General features: G+C 43.3%; 1 protein-coding gene across 1 annotated transcript in view; it reads right to left on the reverse strand.

The window, feature by feature from the left end:
* The window catches only part of pkp4 (plakophilin 4), a 62065-nt gene extending 48914 nt beyond the window's left edge, over positions 1 to 13151 (reverse strand). Inside the window, exon 1 of the mRNA XM_079276452.1 lies at positions 13003 to 13151. The gene's annotated coding sequence lies outside the window, so the exon portion shown is untranslated. The remainder of the gene's footprint in view (positions 1 to 13002) is intronic.
* Positions 13152 to 13547: the final 396 nt, after the last annotated feature.

Here is a 13547-nt window from a genome sequence, read left to right on the forward strand (position 1 = left end):
ACACACACACACACACACACACACAAGTAAGGAATCATTTAGCTCAGGCTGACAGCCAGTATGTGTGAGCCGGTTCTGTTGTTTACTTCTAGGGAGTAGAAGAACGTGGGAGGTCCCCCAGACATTTGGGTGAAATGCGACCCTGAGGTATTCTGGGAGTCTGTCACCAAGGCAGCGCCAGCATTTCAAGGTGTTTGAGCTGACCCGGCGTCCTGTGCCAGCCGCGGTGTTAAATGACAGATAAGGTTTTACTACTCCAAAGTATGTTAGTCCACACAGGATATTCCATGTATTCCCCTGTCAGTCTCTCAAATTCCTTTCCTGCTCATTCATAGTGTTGCAACATACCGCCCTGACTCCCCCCCCCCCCCCCCCCCCCTCCTCCCTCACTTCCACTGAAGCCTTTGAATCAAGGACACGGTGCTGGATTCCCAGAAAACGCAGCGACAGGAAATGGGAAAGGCAGTTTGAATGTGACAGAGCTCCTCCTCCCTGACTTTTGCACAAACACAAGAGAAACAACACAGACAGGACCGACAGAGTGCACATGTTAAGCTGACAGAAGTTGCCAGCCCGGTCGGGGAGGGCAAAATCCTTTCTTCTTTCTCTCTCGGTATGTTCTCACAGAAGAACAAAAAAAAAAGAGGAGTGCAGCTATGGAGCCAGTTATGGTGGTTGTCATGTAAATCACCATAGCAGTATAAAACGGGCCTTATCAAGCTTGGCCTCTCTGTAACCCTTCAATGTCTGACAAAACATGCCCCCCATCAAAAAACTGACTTACTAGCGTGTCTGGGAAAAAAACAGATTTTCATCAAGGCGTCACCAAAATCTGTGAATATAATCTGTCCAAACCTTGCTGGACTGCCTTCGCTAAAAATTTGGTTTGTCATGCCCGTAAGCTGCATTCACAACAAATCAGGTGCGTGCCGCGGACCGCCGCAGGGTTGTGTGGCAGCGGGAGAGTGTCACTCAACAGACACACACACATTCAACCGCCGAAATGTAGCACAACTAGCCTTTATGTATCACAATTCTTGTTTTCAGTCAGAGCGTTTTGCTGATATTGACAGCTACAACCACACTCGAAGGCAGCTTCATTCAATTCACAGCAGCTAGACTGATGAGAAGACTTGGCAGTAAACACTTTGAAGTAAACACTTCCCAGAGAATGGCTCCAACGGGCACCCATGAAGTCAGCTGTTACACAAACACCTGGGCATTTGAGGTAAATGCTCGTGTTTTGTCTTACACCCTGTCAGTTTCTTTTTTTACTTTCTTGTACTGACGTTTTTTTTCTGCCCCCCTTCCCAAGGCAGCGATTGGTGATTGGTTACCGCAGCTCCACGCCGCGCTGCATTTCTCCAAAGCTTGATTCCGTTTGAACTTTTTTCACCACAGGCCGTTTTTTTTTCAGGATCCCAAACTGCCGCAGCCCAAACACACTCTGAGAAGCAGGTGGAAAGCCCAAACTGAGCAGCTTTCAAGGCTATCATTAGGGTAATGCCTGAGGACCGTACTGCGCAGTTCCCACAGAGTAAAGATGACCTCATTCTGGTCTCAACAATGAGGCGTCTAATTATTAGCCTTATGGTTATTTCCCTTGACTAAGTGGAAAATAAACACTGTGTGTACCATCTTTGAGTATAGGTAATGACAAAATAAACCGGATTATTTTAAACAATATCTCTTTCAGTGACAGAGTTGTCCAACTATTCAGCGTGCCATAATAAGATTCTCCTTTCCAAGACGCTCTTTCTAGTCAGCTAAATCTCCCCTTTAACGTATCTTAATCTTCAAGTCTCCAAGTCTGCCAAGAAACGTTCTAGGCTGACCCCACCCTGACTCGGACCACGTGATCTGATCCACTGACCTCAGACGCCGGCCACTCCTCGGAGCTTCTTACACAATCCCCGTTTCCGTGACTCTCTGTCCCGAAGACTAAATGTAGTTTATGGTTCAAGTGAGGAAAGGGAAATGGGAGCTGGAGTGCAACAGAGTGTTTTAAAAAGAGCATTTTCTGAAGGGAATGTTGCTTAAAAACGGATCAACTGGCCCAGATTCAAATACTGCCTTCTTGCATCAATTTCATCCGCGTCCATGAATTCATAATTTCTCTGATCCCTCTGAAAGCCACCTGTGCCTTGCGTCACCTGCTGCACTGCAGCAGCAAATGTAACATCAGCTGCCACACAGGCCACGTTTACATGCACACGGGGAACCAGGTTACTGGGAGAAATCAGGTTAAAGCAGGAAACCAGAGAACACGTTTACTGGCACCATAGTAACACAATTATTGTAACTCCTGTGTTCACATGCAGCTGGTCAGTCAGCACACTGACCAGCAGGGAATACAACTGCATATCCATCCTGTGTATCAGTGATATAGCATTGAAGAATTGTTGTCTTTAATGACTGTGTTCATGTGTCTGAATTTTGAAAATACCCTTCCACTTAAGCGTTTATAACTTATTCATTTCAGTTTCTGTTTTAGTCTGACTTTCGATTTGATTATTTGGACTCGAGGATGCACCACGATTAGTAATCGTTCCTTTTTCATGCTGCTGTCACGTTGATACATGTCTGTAGCGTTCGTCATACGTTATGACACGTGCTTTTATAAAAACATTGTTGGAAACCTGGTTAAACACTAGGATTCCAGCATAACTCTAGCTGTGTTACAAGCTGTTTTATCTTAAGCCCTACATAGCAATCACTCAACCAGGTCACTGCAGAACCCTGACTAGTGACTTAAGTGCATGTTAATGCACCGACTGATGTATTCCTTTATCTTCTCATTTGAACTCTTGGAGAGTTAAACAGCCGTGCCGTGTTCCTCGAAGGCTACATTCGCACTACTACGTTTCCATTTGAAAACGCGTATCTTTTGTTAGGTTTCCAGAGGTTTAGAGCACCGAAAACGGATCAATTTAAAAAACGCTCCCCAGGACGGCTGCGTTTGAAAGATCCGGGGTTACCTCCTAGTGTGGACGGCGTAAATGCATACGTTTTGGAAATGTGTCTGTTTGAGTATACAGAGGAAGATTTTAGAGGTTGAAATTAAAGTATCAAACACAACCTTTTATTATTAAAGAGTACTATAATACTTCTGTAACTTAGCAACCAATCTACTTCCTGTTTAAACCGGCACCCGCATGCCCAGTGTACGCGAATAGTTATGTGATTTTTGTTTTCAGTCGTGCTAGTATGGACAGAAATCTTTTCGGAAACGATGCTGAAACGCCCGTGTGGACGTAGATGGTTTTTGTTTTAAAACCCCGGTTCTAAATGGAAACGTATTGGTGTGGATCTAGCTCAAGTCAAAAGCTCTATTGTCTTGTCATTCAGGGGGAGGAACATTTGTCTTCAAGAGTTCTGAGTGACACCAGGTCACAGACATTCAACACAGACAAATGGAGATGAGCTGAGAAATAATTGTAAATTACCCTGAATTTCAATTGCAGGGAGTCTCGGAGAAGCAGCAGTTCAAACGCTGATTGCTCCGACTTGCTGAGCTAAAAAGGGGTCCGGGAAATCTACAGCTCAAACAGAGCTGAGAGCTGCCGGCGGAATATACAGCAGGCTCCATTTCTCATATACTGCAGCTCTTTTTTGGAAACAAAGGGGCGATAACAGTTGACAGATAACACCTTCTTTAAAACTCGTTTTTATTTCCACATACAGAACCAAACATGGCACTCCATGAAGCGCTGCATTGTGTCGTGAACCAATACATATAATTTGTTGCGTTTCAAGCGACCTCTAAGCTGGCAGTGTGCAGGTTGTCATCCATACACCAAATTCGATATTCACTGATTAACACAGCAACTTGTGCAGGAGGAGCTGATCAGTGAAATCATCTGGTGGATTTTTTTTGTTGATGAAAACCCACATGCTCTCAGGCCCCTGTGGAACACTGTTGCCCATTGGCACTTAACTAGAGTGACCAAGCAGCATTATGTAGCATGTAAAAGCTTTGTGGGGAGAAATACAGTCCCATTACTAATCTCTCAGCAGCTACAACTGCATCCCCAAAGACCCCCCAATGCTTAATTGCTTCTTTCACAAACTGTATTGACTTCCTGGAATAAAACTAACATTTGTGGCCCAATGTAGTTTATCAGAATTAACCAAGATGAACAATGAAAATATATTCCCGCCTCAATAAATCCCCAGAATGAAGACGGAGGTAGAAAAACACTTCTTGCATTCGCTCCAAAAGCATTCACGGCAGCAGCATTATGTTTTTACAGCAAGTCAATGAATTCTGAAACAATTTCTGAAATCCCCGAAACTGCACACACTACTATAAGGCGAGACACGTTGTTAGGAAGTGCTGACCGAAGCCCTGACAAAGTAATTGCTCTGAGCTGATTTGAGAATGTGGGTAACACAAATACACCAATGGTCCTGCACACACTGCATGTCACTGATTAACCTTAACCTCAGACAGTGCACTGCTAACTATCCGCATACTGTGACTTCTTAGTAGGTGTCACATGTGGACAATTCTTTTGAGGTGGATGACAGATTTTCTGTACACACATGATGGACTAGCCAGCAGCAATATACAACAAAAGGTTATTGTTAGATCCCTAGATGTTTCACTTTCTGCTGCTCTCAACAGCTGAAAATGCTTTGCTCATATTGACACACCCAGCAGCAAAAGGAATATCTCCTTTCCGGAGCAGAAACAGTCTTACATGTACACACAATCACCCTATCACTCATTACGCTGAATAGGCTAAAGAGAATGATGCAGCCACAAATAGACACATACCTGTTGTTCCGTTGACCGAGGATTAAGCGTGGTGACAAGTACGAGGCTATACGGAGAGGAGACAATAGTCCGACAGCATCTCCTCAAATCTCCTCTGCAAAGCGGACATGCAAAGGAAATCATTCACAAGCTGCACCCATGCCTACCGCACACCTTGTACCTCACCCCGACACATGTTGCAATAACCGGAGGCCTATCTGAACATGTGTATCCACAGGGCAGGACTTTCCTCTGAGTAACAGCAGGAAACAGTCATACAATCTATTCAATACACAAACAGTCTAATACTACATGCCCAGATGCCCTACGCACACTCCTCCTTTATCTTGCAATATACGAGGACATGAGAAAGATGGCTGCAAATAATCCATGTTTGCACTATGCGGCAGTAAAAAACACAAGACTAGCTTTCCGCGACCAACTTCCTACAGTGATCATCCCCACACTCTAAATCATTTCCTCTTGACAATACCTCAACTAATGGGGAGCAGAGAGGCTCAACTGTCCCATCAGCTGTTTCCAACATGTCACCGCCAGTAATACGTGCCAGAAGAGGACATAAATTATTCTGATTGCATGCAAATCCCCTAAATAGAATCAGTTTGTGCTAGATAGACGTGCTTCATCCTGTCACACATTGTTAGACGAATACATTCAACACCCCAATGCCTCTCTTCTGCATGCAATTACAATGCAAACACAACAACTACAGCAGCAACGCTTCCGAAGAAGGAATTACAGCACAGTGCTCTGTGCATCTCGAGAGAAGTCAATGCAATCAACTCATTTCTTGTGTGGCGGATGTGCCACAAAACAAATGTAAACAGAAGGTTTCATGCACTAAGATAACTGACAAAGTTGAGTTCGAGAATTTGATCATGGATTGGGACATTTATTAGTTAACCTCATTGAACAGCCTAATAAAACAAAATGTGTTTCATCAATGCTGCAGTTTAATCAACCCTACACACGGCATTTGCTCTGTCCAACATTTCCCCACTGCTGAGCAAATCAGATGGTCGTCAAATGATTGTGCTCAGACTTCATATATGATTGAAATACATTTGAACGTGAGCAATTGAAAATTAGCAGAACAAATGTCCTGCTATTGGCAGTGTCCTGGCTCCAACTATATCAGGTGTCTCTGAGGTGATGAACGGATCTCGCTCAGCGCCTTCTATTAAGACTGATTACAGCAAGAGATGATCAATAACAAAGCTATGAATTGTATAAATTTAGCTTCGCTGACTGCTTCTTGATAAAAAGGGCAATTCTGTGGGTGTGTTCTGATCAATTGGGAGATTGAAGAATGATGGCTTTTACATAAACTTCATGTGCCAGTATCCATTTCAGTTTTGTTCATGTCTAGTTGGGCTCTCATATTGGCAGGATCCTCAACTGTATATTTTCACCCCCACAAAAAGTGATCCTGTTGCAAACAGCAGGCTTTTATTAGATCATTAATTATACGGCTATGGTTGCTGGACATGTTGCAGTGTTAAAAGCGTGGTAAAATACAGCCACTTAGCTGAAACTTGAGGATTCCTTAGCGACAGAGTATGCAAATGTTAGCGATGCTGGCAAGGCCTGTCCAATTTTAATTGCTTTCAGATACCACCCTCAGAAGCTCTCCAACATCACTGTCAGTATGCTGCCTGTCATTTAAAACAAAACCAAACATCTGCAGTGGAATTTCTGCTTTAGGATGTAAAGATCGTTTCATTTCATGTTGACACAAATCTGCCACTCTTTCGATTCTAACTGCCAAGCTTCAGGCTCTACATCTGTACATCTGGCTTAAAGCTTTGCTAAAAATGTATTTTCAATGCACTGCACAGGTTCCACTGAAAGACTAAATTCTGCTTCGAAGTGACTCTGATTTATGAACTTTGTTTAACTTGGACAAACAAAACCCCTGTTCTTGTGAAGTATTTTGAAACCAACTTTATGACGAAGAAGCAGAGGCCCGATCATGTACTTCCTGACAGCTGATTTACATTAGCACTGCCTGCTCAATGCTCTGTGCCTCTGGGTGGACAGGCGGGGGTCATGCATGTCGTGCTGCTGCCCATTCAAATTTAACAGCTGAACAAACATAAATATATTGATCAATATGAAGCAAAGTCCTCCGGAATGAAACAATCCGGTTATCCAATCAGTCATGGAGTTAATCATCAGCACTGCGTACTGTAAATGTGGTGCTTGGTCACAGATGGAGTTACATTTATTGGTAAACACTACTGGTAAAGGTGACTGCAATCAATCAATTACTTCATCTCAAAAGTATAAAACATGTAACATTTGTTTTTTGCTGTTCTTTTGCAAACATTCTTGCCTGTAGTCTACAATTTTATCTAAAGCAGGCGGATCTTGAAAGTATATCTGAGGATATCTCACGTTTCCTGACCACACCTTTCGTCTTGATGTTGCCAAGAGTTTAACAATGTCGCTCATTTGACCGCTCAAATGAGGAATGCCCCGAAGCGAACGACATTAATTGAAATAACCAGCACTCCAACTCGTTATTTACAGCTTCTTTTAGCCTCCATTAGTTCTGGCCTGCAGGTTGGAAAGTGATCTCTAAGAGTCCCGAGCAAGAAAAAACCTCATCTATAATTCTGTACACCTCAGACTGAATGAACTGAACCCTGCACCTGCTTTCCTTTAGTCAATGCCAACTATAACTGATGACATACACACAAAGACTTCAATATTTCACTGACTATTGTCAGTTCCATTTAACAGAGAGTGCTTGAGTTGCGTTTTTTGCTGTTGCAAAAGGACTGTTAATTACTGTATTAAAGAAGAAGGTAATCCAGACTTACTGCTGGATGTCGAACAATAAATCCATCTGCATTCAATTTGAATTGAAAAGAACTTAACACAACTGAGAATGAACCTTGAAGAACCAAAGTAACAACTGGAACAATTAAAAGGTGCAAACATCTATTTCCTGTAACCATCAGGACACCGACATGCATTGAACCATGATGCAGGAAGACAGAAGGAATGCTGTTATTGAAGTAAATGTCAGGTCAGCTGGCCTTTTAAAACAGTGACTTAGTTCAGGTGAGTTTAACTGACAAATGCTGGGAATATAGACTGAATAACTGCAAAGTCACTGCGTACTGAAGGGAAGGCAGGGTGTCCTGTTAGATGCCACCATATGGATGATCTATCAAAGGGGATTTAATTGAAAAAATAAATCACAGCCCTCATGTTGGTAAAATAAAATCCCCTTTAGCTGTAATGACTCATAGAGGACGTGTAGGATTTTGCAGCTGTGCAGAGTTACGTTTTTTTTTTTTTTTGTCTCGTGTGGATGCGGTCACGTTCATCATATGCCACAGATATACTTCTGCAAATCTGTTCTTGTATCCAATGTATGACATAACAATATGCCATTTCTTATCCCGGTAGCCACAAAACACGTGCACCTCTTCTACGCCGTGTGGGTAACGGGTTTTTTCTGTTTAAATTGGCTGCAGCAGGAAAATGTATACGATGTGGAAGTGAATGTCCATCCCAAAACAGCTGGGCTTTGGCATTGATCGGGGGCTACTGGTGCATGCAGAGCAGAGTGCATTTTGGGTGCCACAAAAACTTCTAACAGGTTAAATGGGTTTGTAAGCTGGTAGCATCGAAGTCACCGTTTCTCTCGTGAAACATTATTCTGGGATTTCTTTCTGGGTAGATCTGCTAACTAAGCTTTGTTCTAGAGAGTGAAGGAAACTTAAAGAGTTGCCTTAAGGCTACAGGTTTTATCAGCTTTGATGTTGTCCCTTTATCTTTTCTTTCTCTATCGGAGTAACGATAGAGAATATCTTTGATATCACACAGCCCACACCTGCCTCACAACTCCACAACCAAATGCAAATCTTAGGCTCTATAAAATGCCATTTTAAATGTCATGTGCTTGAACTGTATGTGTTCATTAACTCCTGAGTTGGGAACATTGGTTCAACAGGAGTTAATTTGACTTTGTTGCAGACTTTTAAAATGCCTTGACATTTATATGCAGTATAATCACATGATACTTCCCAAACACAAGCATCTTCACTTAAACCGTACTATTTAAAACACTCATTCGGACTCACACGGACGAGTAGCCCGCCTGCGCACATATATTTGTTCACGCAGAAGTCTTTTGAATGCTACGGTTTTAGTGAAGATGCATGTTTTGGGGAAGTAGTGAGCAAACAACTGGATGAATGAGTCTGGGTTCTACTGCACATGTGTGAAAGTTAAGAATTGGATGTTTTGATAAAGCTTTCCTGTTGTTTTACGTCAATTCATCCAGACTTTTCTGTTTGTTGATTCTTAGTTCACAGAGGAGGCCAAAAAAAAACAAACATTTTCTTCACAAATTGAAGGTCACCCGGGGTGAGTAACTGAAGAGATGGTCATTTTCCTTTAAGACGTGGATCTTCTGCTTCTTGGGAAGGTTTTACGGAAGCAGGTGAGGCAGACAAGTCCTGCCGATTGTTCCAGTTTTCAGTTGTACACCTCGTGGTCAGAATGTCACCTGGCATTGGGGGAGATGCCTTCAACTTCAGACTAAATCCAGCCACTGAGCGCACTTACATACCACTCTGGAAGGACACCTGATCCCACAGATTTGAAAAGACGAAAACAAGAAGCACACAGCCTCAGTTTATGTTTGTAACTTACGTGCTGAAACAGAACAATTAAGCGACAGCTCAAATTGTTTGCCTGACATTTCAACGCCTTAACAATCAATTAAACTAAAAATAATCAACAATCGCCAGTTGCTGCCATCGAAACATCTAGAAGTGCTCTAGTTTGAAACAGCTCAGTTTGTAAGACTGTTGAGATATTTACAACAGTATGGCATTCGTATCAAAAATTCACCGTTCAGCATTAAATGTCACGCTAGGTTCTGAGATGTTTTTGTGGCTGTAGAGGTTACGGCTGTCTCTGTATATGAAGTCATGCGCTCCACTGGGATGGACTCCACTCCTCCTTCTACCATCAGTAAAGAGAGAGCTTGAGTAGCTCTTTGAAATATTCAACAAGGTATTATGTGCCCTGCTGAGCTAATTCTGCAGCCACGTAGCCTTTAGATAGATGGGATTGTTGGAGCAATGAGCTCGCAGGAAGACTTTAGTATACAGTAGGGCCGCATGTGGCGCTAACAACAGTGGGAAAGCTCTCGTCCCTTCGCTGCTGCTGTCCACATAGCAGACACCGACGAGGGGCAGTCTTTCAGACTCAGCACGGCGGGCCTATGGAGGGCGATTTTACCGTACAAAAAAAAATCTATTGTGCTCCTAATCTCTGAAAGTGCTGACATGCTTCGTGTTCTGTATTATCTTTAGCTGTCCGGGATCCAACCACAGCATTACATCTAGGGCTCTTTCAGGAATCTGTGTACATATCTAGTTAGATCAACAATCAGCCGCACATGTCATGGCTTATCCACACAAGCTGAATAGGTGAAGTGTGCTTCTTTAATTTGTTTGATTTTTTTTTTTTTTTACAAATGATAGGTAATGATAAGTACTATGTGCCGTGCTACTAATTCATAATTATCAATTAAGCTTGGAATCCTCCTGCATATTATGTTGAATCGTCACAATATATACTTCAGATATTGAAATACTATTTTACAATAATAATAGGAGATCTGCTCGCTGGTTTAAGTCTCCACATTGACAAAACAAAGAGATTTTACAGGGTTCACATTGGAAATTCCCTACTCTGCTACATCGTGTGGTTGTTCTCAAGGGAGGCAGGAGAGAAACTCTCTTTAGACGACGCCATGCAAATGTGGGAAGGGAAGAAGCTGCAGTATGTGGGGTGGGATTTGTGCTTCTAGTAAATATTATTGTTGTCCCACACTGGAGCCACACGTGATCTCAGTAGCTGAGAGTCCTTCACAAAAAAACCAACTCATGAATCACAAATGTGTTGTATATCTCTCTCTCGCAGTTTTGTAGACAGTAAACTATTTTAGTGCGACATAAACACGAACGTTCAATCATAGCATGTCTGAGCACTGCATCAGTATCTGTAAGGCTATACATTCTGCCTTCATGTTATGAATACACCGATATAATAAAAATATTAAATTGTGTATTTAACGGTTGGTAGCGGTGTAAAGAAAAGGCTGACTGCCGCCGTGAGAGCTCTACTTTTAAGAGCACAAGGGAGGCTGACCTTCTCTTGACTTGCAGAGAGAAGAGGTTGATACTTCAGCACTTTACTTTCAATACAGCCATGCAAAGACACAAGACAAATAACCATTTTGTTTCCAGGCAAACAGGCGATGAGGCGCAGACTGGAAATTCTTTCTCTCCCCCTGTAGAGAGAGAGGGGGGGGAATACAGAAAAAAGCTAATCTGAAATGTAAAATAAGGGCGAGGACTCGATTTCAAGCCAGAATTAGGGGGTGAAAAAAGTACAAGGAGGAGAGGCTATTCAACTGTTGTCCGTTCACATTAAAAAGGACTCACCCTGAAGCCTGGGTCAAATAATCACACCAACACACAAAAGCCCATTTGCAACTTGTTTGTGTCTACCGGAGTAGACGGTCGCTCTTCATGCAACTTTTTCTTACATCTATAAGTAGCCTACCTACCCGCGTAATCAACACAGAAAGTTCCACAGACACGGATCACCATCTTTGTACAGCGAGAATGATAAAGAACGTGGAGCGTGACAAATGAAACTGACAGTGGGTTGGTTGAATGCCCGACTTGCTTAAAACCTCTCTCCTTGAGCCAAACTGCAAAAAAAAGAAAGAGAAGCAAAAACAGTCTGACTCTTCGAAACCAACGCCCCGCTGTTCTTTCAATTCCACAGTAGCCCACTCCCAATGGCTGTCAGCTGTGCGGCAGTGTGTGTCTTTTACGGTAATGTGAATCACGAGGGGAGCAAACTAGCGATTCCTTATTGGTGTGTGTGTGTGTGTGTGTGAGACTGGGTGAGAGAGAGTGATCTCATTTACCTCATGCACTTCCACTGTTGGCTGAAATAAAACGTGCACTATGGCAACATCGGTGATGCAGGCTGATAACCTTTCAACACCTCGCATGGCAACAGAGGAGGCTTGACGCACTGATCCCAGCATCTTTTTACGTGGCAAGAGGGGAATGGGACTTGACCTTTGGTGAATAGCCATCATAACACAATTAATAACTGCTCCTTGCGTCTTGTGTCTTCTTCTGTTTTACCCAGACTTAAACAGAGCGATTCAAATGAAATGGCAAATTTGCTATTCCCCCTGAAATAGCATGTCTCAAACTCAGAGTGTAGTGACATTGTAAGTACTGGGTTATTATAAATACATGTTGAAGAAAGGGCTTTAGGTTGTATGTGAGAGGTATAATATTGTGCATTTCAAACAAAACCTACCTTTTAAACCAAAGTGGGACAAGGCAATAAACATGTGTAAAACATGAGTGAGTTAGAACATCTACCCAATTAACCATGCTAAAACAATGCTGCATTAAGTAAGGTAATGTGACTTTGTTCATCATTATTAGCTTCCGGGGCAATAAAGGTGAGTCCATCGTGTCCTAAGAGGTAGGTTATCCTTTCACACTGCTAAGCAATGGCACCGCAGTCACGGTACACGTTAGCAGAAACGCCCCTGCTTAAAATGCAGATTAGGGTCATTGAATATGGCGTAGTTTGAATGTGGCGAGTGAGCGCGGAGGGTAAAGGTAATCCTGCGGGAGCGCAGAGTCGGGATCTCCGCCCCTTGCGCCGACCTCGCATTCCAGAGATGCCCACACTCTAAGCTCACCTGCACGCTTTCAAGGGCAACAAATCAGAGGAAAAAGTGAGGCTTCATGGTGCCGAGGGGAGAAAACTAACACCGAAACTGTTCCTGCACGCAAACCGGCCAAGTTTTCATCCCGACGGGATTGGGCATCGAGGACAGCGCATGAGGATCCCCAGAGAAGGTGCGCGTTGTTGGCGATGACTCCGTCACAAGATCAAGATTAGCGGAGTATTAGATTATCTCCCGCAGTGAAGAAGCCGAAATAAATTTTGCCTTCTGCCACAGACACACAGACACAACAAAAAGGCTTAACACGCATCCTTTGCACAGTACTTTCTGAGTGCAAGTATGTGACGTTAGTCCATACCCTCGTTTGCCTTACGCACGGATGCTTTTGTCTTTTCCCCGACGTTTTCCCCCAATTATTCTGCAGTTATTGGAGGAGCGGGCGACATAAAACGCAATTCATTACCTTCGGAGGACTGTTGTTCCGCTGGCTGAGCTGCGGCTCGGATCTACATTGGAAGATGTAACTTCATCGGTAAAGTCCCCTCGTTTAGTCCCATGCATGTGGAGGAGTGAATCGCGCCTCCATACTCGTGGAGAAGAAGACTACCCCCTTTTCCTCTGTCCCTCTGCTTCCACCAGCGGTCCCAGTGCAATGCGAGCGTGCATGACGTCAGTGGGAATGTGGGGGAAAGCCATGCGCACTCCTGATTGGTTGCGATGGCAGAAAGGGGGCGTTCCCATATGGTGTTTGCATTGCCGGTTTACCCAATGACAGAAGAGGTGATAGTTTCCTTGGTTACAAATTTTTTGTCAACTGTACAGAGAGCAGGAGCGCGAGGTAAGCTAGGGTTCAGTGGGTTAAATGTTCATTTCACTTACACAGCAAAGACGTCATACTACTCGTGCGGGTGTTTTTATTTATATTACGACACGAGGCTCTGATAAACTTACCAGTGTTCCTGTTCACAATATTCGTGATATTTCGATTCTCTCCAGCACACCTGCCTT

This window comes from Melanostigma gelatinosum (genome assembly GCF_949748355.1).
Source record: "Melanostigma gelatinosum genome assembly, chromosome: 10".
NCBI lineage: Eukaryota > Metazoa > Chordata > Actinopteri > Perciformes > Zoarcidae > Melanostigma > Melanostigma gelatinosum.